A 12,354-nucleotide genomic window follows, 5' to 3' on the forward strand; every position below is an offset into this window, starting at 1 on the left:
TCAGGTCATACAGCTGAAAAACGTGTGAGTCCAAACTCAAGCCGAGTTTTCAACCCCCCGTTACTGACCTGTGAGGGTGGTGTTGATGAGAAAAGATTTATTGAGCACCTACTGCGCGGCAATCACTTCCAATGCATTGTCTATTTTAATTCTCATGATGGCTCCGTGAGATAGATACCATTTCTATCCCCATTTTGCAGATGAGGAAAGAGAGGCTTAGAGAGGTCGACACTTACCAAATGCTACAAGGCTAGAAAATGACAGAGCCAGACTATTGCGCTATCCCAAAGCTGGTGCACGTAAATTCTACATATGCTTGGTGGAGCTGGACTGATTGAGAAAGGCCTCAGCTCCCTCTCCCTGTCCCTTCCCCCATCTCTGCCTCTGCGATATGGCTCTGTAGCCCGTTCCAACCAGAGGGAGAAGCTATTTCCCATCCCTTGAAGCAGTGTGGCCACGTGACTTGTGTTAGCCAATAGAATGTGGTGAAAATGACACTCTGTCCGTTTCAAGCCGATCTTCAAGGAGGGTTTGCAGGTTCTACGCCTTCTCGGACCCCTGCCCAGCTGCTATTGGGAATAAGCGTGAGCTGGCCGGCTGGGGGTGAGAGGCACGTGGAACAGAGCCAAGTCGACGAGGCCAACGGGAGGATCGGCCAACAGCCAGCCGAGCCCTGGACATGATCGTGAGCTCGGCCAAGGTGAGCGGGGCCGCCTGACCGGCCGCTCTCGATGTGGGAGCAAGAACGCTTGGCACTGGATGCCACGGAGGTTATGTCATTATTCTGTGACACAGATTTATTGTGACAAAGAGAACGGGCCGCGACAGTGGGGGAGGAAGGGAGGGTGTTTTCCTGGAGCCATCTCTGGCTGTGCCTGCTTCGCTAGATGCCATAACGAATGTCCGAGGGACAACATCTTTGTCCCCCCCCCCCGCCCCCACCTTTCAGCAGCTGCGAAGGTGTGACATAGGTTTCTGGAGCTGTGCTGAAGTGCCTGTAATTAATAGCAGGGCAGACTCAGAAGGGCCGTCCTGCCTGCCTACCCCTCCTGCCCACCCCACTCCGAGTGGAGTTTGCAGGAGTTGAGTAATTGTATTGTTTATTGCACTAAATGGGACATTAATCAAGCAGCTGGAAGGCGCTCGGGCTCCTTCCATGGGCCGTGCTCTCTGCTGAGCATCTTGATGGGAAGCAGGCACTCGCTGGACCAGCATGGTGGACACGGGGGCTTCCAGCTCCATCCTTCCAGGTGACCCTCCCCCCTGTGTCTCTCTGGTCTTCCTGTGTTATGGGTCCCATTTCACAGATGTGGAAACTGAGTTCCAGAGAGGTCAAATCACTCCGCTTAAGATCACCCAGCAGAGGGAAAGGATTTGAACCCAGGTGTACCCATGTCCAGAGCCAAGCTGTGAACAAGACCCCTGCAGGCTCCCCAACACCAGCTGACCCCCTGAGGGCTGCAGGCATTTTTTCTCAGCCCAGGAGGAGACAGAACAAAACTAGGAAATGTCACTGATCACAGAGATGATTTACCTAAAGTCCCAGAAAGCCCCACCCATCACGGGCACCAGTAATTCTCAAAGAAGTTTCCACAACTAGGCTCAGGGTGGTGAGGAGGGGGTGGTGTTGAGAAGTGTTGGTGACTTTTCACCTCACGCCTGTGGGGGGTGGTGGGTGTCTCTCTTCCCTACAACTCCTACAAAGTGACTATTTTTAAGCTCCCCTTTTTATAGTTGAAACTCATGTCATAGCCACCACGTAAGGGACACCTTGGGCATCCTGGGAAGTGACGTTCAGGAAGACAGGACCGGGAGAGGCCTCGGGCTGACGTGGGAGCAGCTGAGCTGGCAGCCGGATTGGGGCTCCGATGAGTCATCCCCTCTTCCTCAGGTCTCACGCTCCTCTGTCCCTGGGAGTTGCCTTATTGGAAGTTTCCCAGTGACAGGGAGAGTGGCCCCAGCCAGATCTGACCATCACCCCATCTCCTAACTGGAGCCCTAGGTGCCCATTCCTCACCTGCCCTGGTGACCGAGGGCTGAGGGTGCTGCCTTCCTCTCCAGCCCCAGGATGACTGAACCCCCTCCAGTCTAGCATCCTTCCCCACTCTTGTCCACACCACGGCCTGAGTGCTCCTTCTACCAACCACGTGTGGTCAGATTCTCCCCTTTCTGCTTCCCTCCCTCTCTTTCACTAATCTTCCCTGGAAGATTTTATTTGGAAGAAATGTTTGGAACCAAAAAAAAAAAAGAAAAGTTTGAAAATCTTAGATGTGTTCAAAGCTTAGCCACTTAGCTGCGTGACTTTGGGCAAACTACTTATCTTCCCTGAACTTCATTTTCCTAATCTGTAAAATGGGAACGATAATCGTACCCGTCTTGTTTTGAAGAGCATGACAACTTGTAGTTTCCAAAGACGGTCACGACACTCACTCCCTTGGAGAACCTCGCCTCTCCCACATTGAGAGGCCGAGTCGAAGCGCCCTCCCCTCGAACCTGGGTGGGCATCTGTGTTGCCTCAACCTATAGAATAGAGTGGAGGTGCTGCTATGACTTCCCAGGCTAGGTCATAAAAATGTCATGCACTTATGCCTGCTTCTTTTGGGGTGTCCCCTCTAGAAACCATGGGGTGAGGAAGCCAAAGCAGCCTGTGGAGAGAAATGGGGACCCCACCCATTATGTTTTGAGGTGATCTGTTATGTAGCAGTAGAGTACTGGAACCATTTTCGGGAAGATAGTGCACGTAGAGGACTTAGCGCAGGACCATATGCATTGTAAACACTTTTTACATGGGAAGAAATTGAGCACAGAGACGGTAGTGGCTTGACTCAAGGTCACACAGCTCTTGGGTATCCATCTGCTTCTGCTTTTTCTCTGAATGGAGGTGGTGAGGACACAACTGTTGGGTTCTGAGCCCATCCTACGGCTGGGGCTCTAACGTCTCTCCCCCAAGACTTACCTTGCAGCCGTTGCTCAGAGCAGGGTTTATCAACTGGACGTAGGTGCCTCAAGACGGGTTTTCTGCAAGCCATCTCCTCTCTGACTCTTCCCTCCCAGGCCCTCAGTGGCTGCCCTGGAAGATGGGGCCAAGCGGTCCAGCTGGGCATTGGCAAAGTGAAGGGCCTCGGCGGCGGGGAGGGGGGCATCTCCTGGCACCGGCCCCTGCTTCCTGTCTGCTGGCCGCTTGTACTCCCGGGCGTGAGTTGCTATGAGAAAGGATCTGGGTGACTCTTTCCTCTCGGCATTAATAATACTGTTAATTAAGCGGCCGAGAGAAGAGCACGGCTGGCGCCAATGAGAGGACAATGGTCTGAAAAGGGAACAGAGACACATCAACAGCTTCCCATGCAGGGCTTTCAAAAGAGCAGCTGTAGGGAGCAGGCGGCTGAGAACAGAAGGGACGTCGCCAGTGTGGCGATCACAATGTGGCCGGGCAGGGAAGTGCCGCGAGGAGCCCATGCCAGCCTCCCAGCTGTGCTCCTCCCTGGCACCCCCTGCCTGCCCAGCTGGACGAGGGCTTCTCTGGAGCTCCTGGAGAGGCCGGGCGAAGCAGGCACCAGCTGGTCCACAGAGCCTCCTCATGACACCTCCTTTGCTTCCATTTCCTCATCTACAAAACAGGTTGAAAGAAATCCCACTTCTTCTTATGTGTTGATATTGATTGGGGGTGCTGCCTCCATTGAGAACAGAGAAGCCAAATCCATGCTCCACTGAAAAGCACGCTGGAATTGATTAGTGATGTCTGCTGCGGGCACGGGATTGGCAATTTATGGCACGAGTGTTATCCACGGATTGGATCTCCAAGGCCCAGTTGTTTACCCAGTAAGTAGTTAAAAAAACACCCACTATATCAGTTATTGTGGGCTGGGCTATGCCCTAGTATTAAACATCCCCACATGCCCACACCTCACTCACACAAACACTGTCTCACTGACTCACTTCCATACACTCTCACATCCCCTCACTCAAACTGACATGTAGTCCCTGTATCAGTCAGTGTGGGCTAGGTTATGCCGCAGTAACAAACATCCCCAAATCTCAGCATTGCGTAGCATTAGAGGCCTGTTTCCTGCTAACACTCTTTCTCCATCATGGCTGAATGAAAGCTCCACTGCACCCCATCTTTCTCCCCATCAGGCTGAAGATGCAGGTTCTCTCTTCCAGTGGTCATAGCAGAGGAAAAGAAGACAGAGGGCCATGCACACATTCCCACACCCAGCCTTGCCCACACCTACATCTACCCACACTCACAATGACATCTAGCTCTCAGACACAAACATGCACACTCACACCTTCAAACATGCACCCCTCCCGTCACACCCCTGCCACACCTGCACACATGCGCTTGCAGTCATGTCTTCTACACACACACACACACACACACACACACACACACACACACACCTCATACTCTAATGCTCACATACAACAGCGCACACAGATATCAGGCCATCTGCTCCCTCCCAAGTGAAATGGTCTCACAACCTCCTGCTCTCTGGGTCTGAGTGTTCAAATCTGAATGTCTTGAGCCTGCTGGTACCACACCCTAAGGTCTGGCAGATGGGTCTGTGAGGAGCCTTGCTCCGTGGGAAGTCCCCAGAGCCAACCCCCATCTCCCACCACTGGAGCTGAAAGCTGTCACCTCCCTTTGCCACCCTCAGGAGCCTTGATGCGGAAGTGCCTTCGTAATTGGCAGCTGGGGGCAGATCGATCAGCTTCTGTGTACACTGACCATGGGAAACATAATTAACAGTGTTTGGGATCCATTCATTGCATCAGGTAGGAATTCCAAACAGTTTAACTTGGAACTTCACTTGTGAGTGTGTCTTCAGCTTGGTTGAGCACAGGAGGCTGAAAATAGCTGCAGAGGGCGAGTCATTGGGAGTGGGAGGCAGCAAACCCAGGCCCAGGTCTTAGCCTGGCAGACAGAAATCTGACTGTTGTCTTGGGGGGGAGTGGAGCTCACTGAGGCAGGGGGAGGAGAGACTGTCCTCGAGGAAGTCTTGCAAAAAGCTCGTCAAGCAGGCTTCCTCTGGGGCCCCCAGGAGAGGTGAGCATGGCCTGGCTGGGGTGCTGGCCGAAGACGAGCGTGTTCCAGCTGCATTTAGGGGCCCTGACTCCCATCAGGGCCCAGCATACACCCTGCACTTTTGCCTGCCTTGAGCCACCTATTTACACCTCTAGCCTTTGCTCCTGCTGTTTCCTCTCCAGGAATGCCCTTCCTCACTTTGTCTTCCAAGGACATTCCCACTCATTCCTTGAGCTCCAGCTCAAGTCTCTTTTTCTGGGAAGTCTCCCTGGTCCGCCTTCTCCCCACAGGCCAAGTTGATGCTCCTTCCAACCTGTCACTGTGCATGTTCATCTGTTATTATATCAATCAGACCACATTGAGACCCGGAGCTGAGGCCGAAGACTCCTTCCTCATCTCCACTTCCATTTCCACACGCAGGCGTCTGATCTGCACCTCGGACCTGGCTGTTGGTTAGTAAACATTTGCTGAATGGACGAATGCATGAAAGGAGCCTCAACCTGTCTTTCTCAGCTTCCTGAAATCCCCCCGTCAAGTATACATTTGGGAGCACGCACAGGTTGTGCACAGATAGGTGTATGAATGTGTGCTGTGTGTGGGCACCCGGAGTACGTGTCTCCATGCCAGTGGGAAATGGGGCGGGTGTGCACCCAGGTGGGGAGCAGAGTGTGGTGCGTCTCTGTGGGGGTAGGAGGGGGCTGCTGATCTGCAAGCCTGCTTTTAGTGTGAGTCTTCTACATTTTTAACCATCTCCTAGATTCTGCTGCTCCACATACCATACTTGGTGTCAACCAGGCTTCTGGCACCCAGGATGGGCAGCTGGCCCAGCCGGCCAGTGCTGGGATGGAAACCCAGGCCTCTGCCCCCAGCTCTGGAGGCTGTGGCCGTCCTGGGGGCTCTGCGGTTCCCAGGGAGGCCCCATTCTCTGCCACCTCCATTTTACAGGCTCTGTGAGGGTGGCTCTGGCATCGAGGGGTGTCAGTGGATGGGTTTAATGTGCCTGGTTAATTCTCGCAGCTAGGTGCCAGCAGCCATAATTCACCTGCTAAATTATAGCCATAAATTTCCTCTAAGAGATGGGTCCCCAGGCAGGTGGGTGGGGTGATGCTGGTATCATTGAGCAGAGTTCAGTCTTTTATTTTAATTAAACAAGAGCGTGGGCCTGGGCATGGCCAGGGTAGCCCTGATGGCTGGGCCCCACTACCCCCGGGCCCACTGTGCTGGGCATGAGGGTGGTGGGCCAGGCAGCCCATGGCGGCATGGGCAAGGGAGGGGAGCTCTGATGTGTGTGTGTGAGTGGAGAGTGGAGAGAACCAGGAGGCTGTGTTCTCAGCATCGATCCTGGTCCTGCTTGTCGTGGGTCGAATGGTGGTCCTCTGAAAAGATGTCCTAGAACCTGTGAATGTGACTATTTGGAAAAAGTCTTTGCAGATGAAACTAAGTGAAGAATCTCAAGATGAGATCAACTTGGATTAGGGGAAGGCCACATGAAGATGGAAGCAGAGACTGGAGTGACGCAGCCACAAGTCACCGACCACCTGGAGCCCTGGAAGCTGGAGAAACAAGGAACAGACCCTCTCATAGAGCCTTTGTCCCTGCTGACACCTTGGTTTCGGACTTGCAGCTTCCGGAGCTGTGAGAGAAGGAGTTTCTGCCGTTTTCGGCTACCATTTTTGTGGCAATTTGTTATAGCAGCCACAGGAAACACATACCTTGCTCTGTGACTTCGGGCAAGTCCCTCAGCCTCTCTGAGCCTTGGTCTCCTCTTCCAGCAGATGGGTTTGTGTCACACCCTCCTTGGGATGCGCATAAAGTGTAGTCTCATAATGCCTGTAAAATGCCCCTCACAGCCTGTGATCAGCAGTAGGACGCCTCACAGGACGTGGCCATTGGCGAGGCCCTGTAAAGTGGGGTCACTAGGCGTGGGATGCATGAACTGAGATGGTACTTGGAAAGGACTTTTGCAGATTGTGAAGTGTGGGGTTGTTGTTAATGGCCATGGAGCTGGTAGCCCCCATGTTCCCCAAGAGAGGCCCTTGGCAGAGGCCCTCCCACATCTAACATTCACCTTCGACTTTGCAAGTTTCCCCAATGTCATTTCCACCAACACTCACATTTATTCAAAGCTTTTCTTTATATCAGCTCATCCTTCCAAGCTGAAGGAGTATATTTGAAGAGGGCATTTTACGCTGCTATAGTAAATGAGATGTGCTTTTCACTCGCCCTATGTAGACGGTGCCCTTAAACCCAACTGCAATGAAAACAGAGCAGAGGGATATTATGAGAACCGGCCAGGTCCTGCTCTGAGCCCGAGGCCCTCTTGTTTTTTGTTAAACAGGGCGATTGCCAAAGGAGATGTCAGCAGCAGACGGAGACTTCCTTCTATTAGTAATCAGGAAAGTGATCAGAAAGAAGACAATGCTTTCATTAGGTAATTCTTAAAGCTGGGTCCATGAGTCCCCCTAAAATGATCTCTCAGGGCACATCCCCCTCACCGTGAGAAACCTGCTCTAGTCCCACCCCCTCCTGTCTCTCTCTGCTCCTGGGATACTGGGGCCAGGGCTGGAGTGGGATGGACTCAGTCAAGGTCATAGTTGAGAGCACAGCTACCACTAGAATCTGAGTCTTTTAGCTTCTAATCCAATGCTCTTTCTATTGTGCTAGACTCTCTTGCTGCTACTTTTAAGAGGCCTTCAGACAGTACATTGCTCTGTCCCAAATGGGTGAGACTAAGGGTGGGATTTTAGGCACTGGGTGGCAGACTAGTCACTCCTCACATGCAACAGCCTTGGAAGAGGTCCAACCCCTGATGGTGACCCTTCAGAGGTGGGGACCGGGGTGCTTAAGGCTGAGCCCAGTGCCTTTATCTCTTCGAACCTTAGTTTGTCTACCAGCTAAATGGTCACGATCATCCCATCCTTGAAGATTTTTGAGGGACTCAGTTGTGATAAATGGGCAGTGCCCCCTGAGGCACTTGCAGGGTAGCTGCTGTCAGCATGGCCCACAGATTCCAAGGCCGTTATTGCCATGGGCAGGGACCTGGACCTGCGACAGGGCAGCCTGTGTCATCTATTGTGGTTTAATGGTGAGCAGTGTTGGTTTGGTAGACTTGCGAGTTTCTGAGGTTGACGCAGAAGTAGGAAGCCCCTGCCCGTCCAGGTGGGCTCAGGGGGCTGGGTCCTCCGATGTGGGTGGTCTGTGTAGCTGCAGAAGAAGGAACACCGGGCAGGGGGCAGGGCAGCGTTCCAGTGCTTTAGCTCTGCTCCAGACTCCCTGGGGACTTGGGCTCGTCATTTCTCCTCTCGGGCCTTGCTTTGCTCATCTGTGAAATGGGGACTAATCATCAGATGTCCTGATTCTCACTCAGTCACCCGTTCAGGCAACTGACTGAGCCCCTCCTCTGTGCAGAGTCAGGTGTTGGAAGAGAAGTAGAATAATAACCCTGGGTCCAAATCACCGCGTTAGGTGACATGAGTGAGAAATGCCAGGAGCCATGAGGTGACCTGGCCTCGAAGCCAGGGCGATGTGCGGGGAGTGTGGAGGCCCCAGGAGATCCTGGGCCTGAGATCTGGGAATCCCAGGGGGCCAGGGTCAGTGCTGATCTGATGTCAGGCTTAGCAGCGGCTCTAAATGCCCCCACACGGGGAGAGGGGGTGGCACAAAGGATCTCGGGCCGTGAGACTGAACTTGATACCACTCCAGCCTGCTCCCCACAAACCACTCCTTAGGGTCCTTACTCTGTCATACGAACAATGGCTGTTCTCTCAACTTTCTGGGAAATGTGAAGAGCCCTGTCTCCTGTTACTGAGCTGAAACGCAGTGGGCTGGCGATGCACCTGGGCTTCCAGATGGGGCCACCGGCTCCCATCCCTGGCCTGGGTGCCACCCCAGCTGCTAAACAGAAGCCTCCGGGCGGCGTATGGGGCTGTGAGGTTCAACCGCAGAGACTGTCCAAGGAAGAAGGTGGTTCTTGAAACCCTCTTCCAGGCCCTCTGTCTACCCCAAGCAGAAAGCCTCCGCTCCAGCCCTGGCCGACCTCCCTTTACAACAAAGAGAGAGAGGAGGCTCAGGCTCGGAGCGTTAGGCAGACTGCAGCACTGGTTGGCTGGGATTTGGTGACATTCTCTTTTTTCTTTTATATTTATTTTTATTTCCTTTTCAGAGGTTATTTTACTACTTTTCCAGTTTTCTGTAATGATGATGTAAAGTTTCCTTTCAAAATAAAGTTATTTTTAAGTGAACCGATTTGAAGAAAACATAACACCCAGACACGATTCCTTCTGGCGCGGCGTGATAAAGCAGGACTCCGGAGATGGGCCTGGAGCTTGGGAACCACTGTCCTGGGTGGTGGGAGCCACTGCAGGTCTGAGTGCCCGGGAGGGACCACCCGTGACTGTCCCCCTGGAGGCTCAGGGTACCTCTAGGGGGACAGTCACGGGAGTCGGGCCCAGGCCTGTCCTGAGCCCACGAGGCCCCAGGCCCCGAACTTCTACAGTGATGGAGAAATATAGAGAGACAATAAGGCAGTGAACCGTGGCGGAGGGTTTATGAGGCGGCCATGCTCGAATGGTTGAAAGTTAGGGAAAATGTATTTATTACAACACTTTTCATGGGCAAGTTATCATTTTGTCAAACTTTATTAGAGGGACTAATTAATGGGTTGTAAAAAGTACTAGTGCGTGGCCAGAGAAAGAGCTGGTCCCAGGGACATTGGCAGCCCCAGGATTTATGACCCCTTGGTTCCCCATTTATTAACGCGAGAAGGCACGTGGGGTGGGTTATATATGGGTTGGTGCGGGGCTGCCTCCCCTCCCCAGAGGCTGAGGGCCCGGGAGGGGGTGGGCAGGGGTCCTCCAGCCACTGCCTTCTGGGGAAGGTGGAGAGGCAGGTGGGGAAGGGCAGGAGCCTGAGTTAGGAGAGGGACTCCCAGCTGTGTGACCTTGGATGACATTCTCCTTTCTCAGCCTCAGTTTCCTCATTGTGCACCTCTGGGAGGATGTGAGGAGCCAAGACAGTCCTGAGTAGGGTCGTGCCTTGTAAACTGTGAGGGCCCCTGCCATCCGAGACCAGCTGCTGCAGGATGGTGTGGCCAAATGGCCGGAGGTCAGGCAGACAACCATGACCTTGACGGAGCCCCACTCTCTGGCAGGGGCTGGGCAAATACTCTCTCGCTCCATTCCCCTAATCCATACTCTTCCCCCAGCCCTTCCCACGGTGGCTCCTACTCATCTCTAACTTCTCAGCTCAGGGGCCTCCTCCTCTGGGCAGCCCTCCGCCCGTGACTGTTCCCATTTGCTGCACTCTCTGCCCAGTGCTCAGCTCATTTCTCCCACACCTTGTGCAATCTTTACTTATTTAGTGATGGGTTTGCCTGCCTGTGTGTTGTTTCCACATGATAACAGAGCAGGGACTGTCCATATGTGCCTTGCCCTGTCCTGAAAGACAGGGGGGGCACAGTAGGGGCTCATGGAGTTTGCTGGGCGGGTGATGGAGGACCTGTGGGCATAAAGGCTGGGAGGTGGGACCCCAAGGGACACATGTAAGAAAGTGACAAACAGCCACTCCCTGAGCAGTGACCATAGTAGGCATTCAATAAATGCAGGTCATTGGGTGGGAGAGTGGATTTGGGAGGGTAGATTTGGGTGTGGGAGAGGGTGTCCCTGGGCTAAAAACACTGGCACCAGAGACTCACCTAGGTTTAGAGGCTGGCAGGATCAGAGTATCCTGCAGACATGGGTTTAAATCCTGGCTTCCCCACTTCCTAGCTGTGAAACCTTGGGCACGCCACGCAACACTCAGTCTCAGTTTCCCCATCTGTAGAGTGGGGATGCTAAAGGTATGCACCTCACCGGGCTGGTGTGGGGTTCAGAATGACGTCTGGAAGCTCCTGGCACCAGCTGGAGTGCCTTGCCCTGCTCTGTCCCAGTCTTGGCTGGGCTGAGGGCAGGAGGCAGGAGCCTCAGCTACTCTTGGGCTCAGCTTTCATCTGTGTGGAGCCTCGTGACTTCTGTGAAGACAGCTGGCCCCTGGCTGGGGACAAGTTCTCCTTTTGGTCTCTTGACTGGTGCTGTATGAGGTCAGCGAGTGTTAACCTGGCAGAGACCACTCCGAAGAGTCAGGGGCAGGACAGGAGGGGAAGGTGGCCTTGAGGAGTACATGACCCACGGTCTGCACTTCTACTTGTCACCTTTGTTTCCCCAGCAGGGGACTGATGCCCACAGGTGACGCTCTCACCCCTCTCCAGGTGGGGGCTGTCGCTGCTCTGGCCTCGCAGGCTACTGTGAAGGGCCGCTGGTTGCTTCTCCTGTCCCTGCATCTCCCGTGTGGAGTTTCCTGTCCCTCCTTCCCCCAATGCTGGGTGGTTGGTGTGATGATCCCATTCTTTAGCTGAGGAAACTGAGGCTCAGGAGTTTAAGGCATGTGGCATCGAAGGACCGCTGGTACCAGGCGCTGGCAGACTATGAGGGTGTAAGTCTTCCCTGCCCTGGAGGACTTCTTTGTCCAATGGCAAAGATAGACCCTGAATGACAGGCCCGGATCAGAGGCACACCCAAGGCAGAAGGGGGACATTTGAGCTGGGTACTGAGCATGAATTTTCTAGGGACAGAAAGTGGGGAATGGTGCTCCAGACAGAGGGGCCAGCATGGGCAAAGGTGCAGAGGATGGGGAGGAACTTGACTGCTTTGGTGAGGCCGGGGTGAGGAGGGAAAGTTGGGATATGGAAGGAGCTGAGGCAGAGAAGATCAGCAGGCAGAAGCCATGAAAAGCCGGGAAGGGTGGGCCAAGGGGTGTGGCTGAGAAGAGAAATCTGATGGAGGAGTCGACAGCCTCACCATTGACTCATCTGTGCCTAAGATTATTCTGGAAGGAGTGTGCCCATCTTCATCAGCTTCGATAGATTCAACTCTTCCAGGCTCTGTGGGCAAATCTTCTAATTCCTGGTGAGGGGAAGGCCTGGCAACAACTCACACATCCAAGTCTGGGGCCACAGGTGGAGGAAGAACAGGGCCCCCCGATATTTCCAAGTCACCCACAGATGGCTGGAAACGTGTCTCCAGGAGATCTCTGAATTTCGATCGCCCACCACTTTTGGTGACCAAGCTTCATCATGGCACGTTCTGGGCAGGTTTGGTCAGTGGCGAGGACCATCTTGTGTGAGAAGCCCGTAGGAAGTAAAGCCCAATGCCAAGTTCACCCAAAGAATTGGGCACCCACTAGAACGAGCCAGAGCTGTCCTTGGGAGTATGTAAGGGAACCGGGGTGGGCAGGGCAGGGCACTTTCCACCCACCAGATGCGTGATGTGACGGCTGCAAATTCTTTGTTCCAC

At 53.8% G+C, this 12,354-nt stretch overlaps 1 long non-coding RNA gene across 1 annotated transcript; it reads left to right on the forward strand.

The window, feature by feature from the left end:
- The first annotated feature begins 485 nt into the window (after nucleotides 1-485).
- Nucleotides 486-9,275, forward strand: LOC308549894. Its single transcript, XR_013997812.1, has 5 exons — nucleotides 486-700; nucleotides 3,619-3,819; nucleotides 4,659-4,776; nucleotides 5,379-5,478; nucleotides 6,449-9,275. It is a non-coding gene; the product is annotated as an uncharacterized lncRNA (long non-coding RNA).
- The last annotated feature ends 3,079 nt before the right edge of the window (nucleotides 9,276-12,354 follow it).

Source organism: Miniopterus schreibersii (assembly GCF_964146895.1).
Source record: "Miniopterus schreibersii genome assembly, chromosome: 20".
In the NCBI taxonomy this organism is placed as follows: Eukaryota; Metazoa; Chordata; class Mammalia; order Chiroptera; family Miniopteridae; genus Miniopterus; species Miniopterus schreibersii.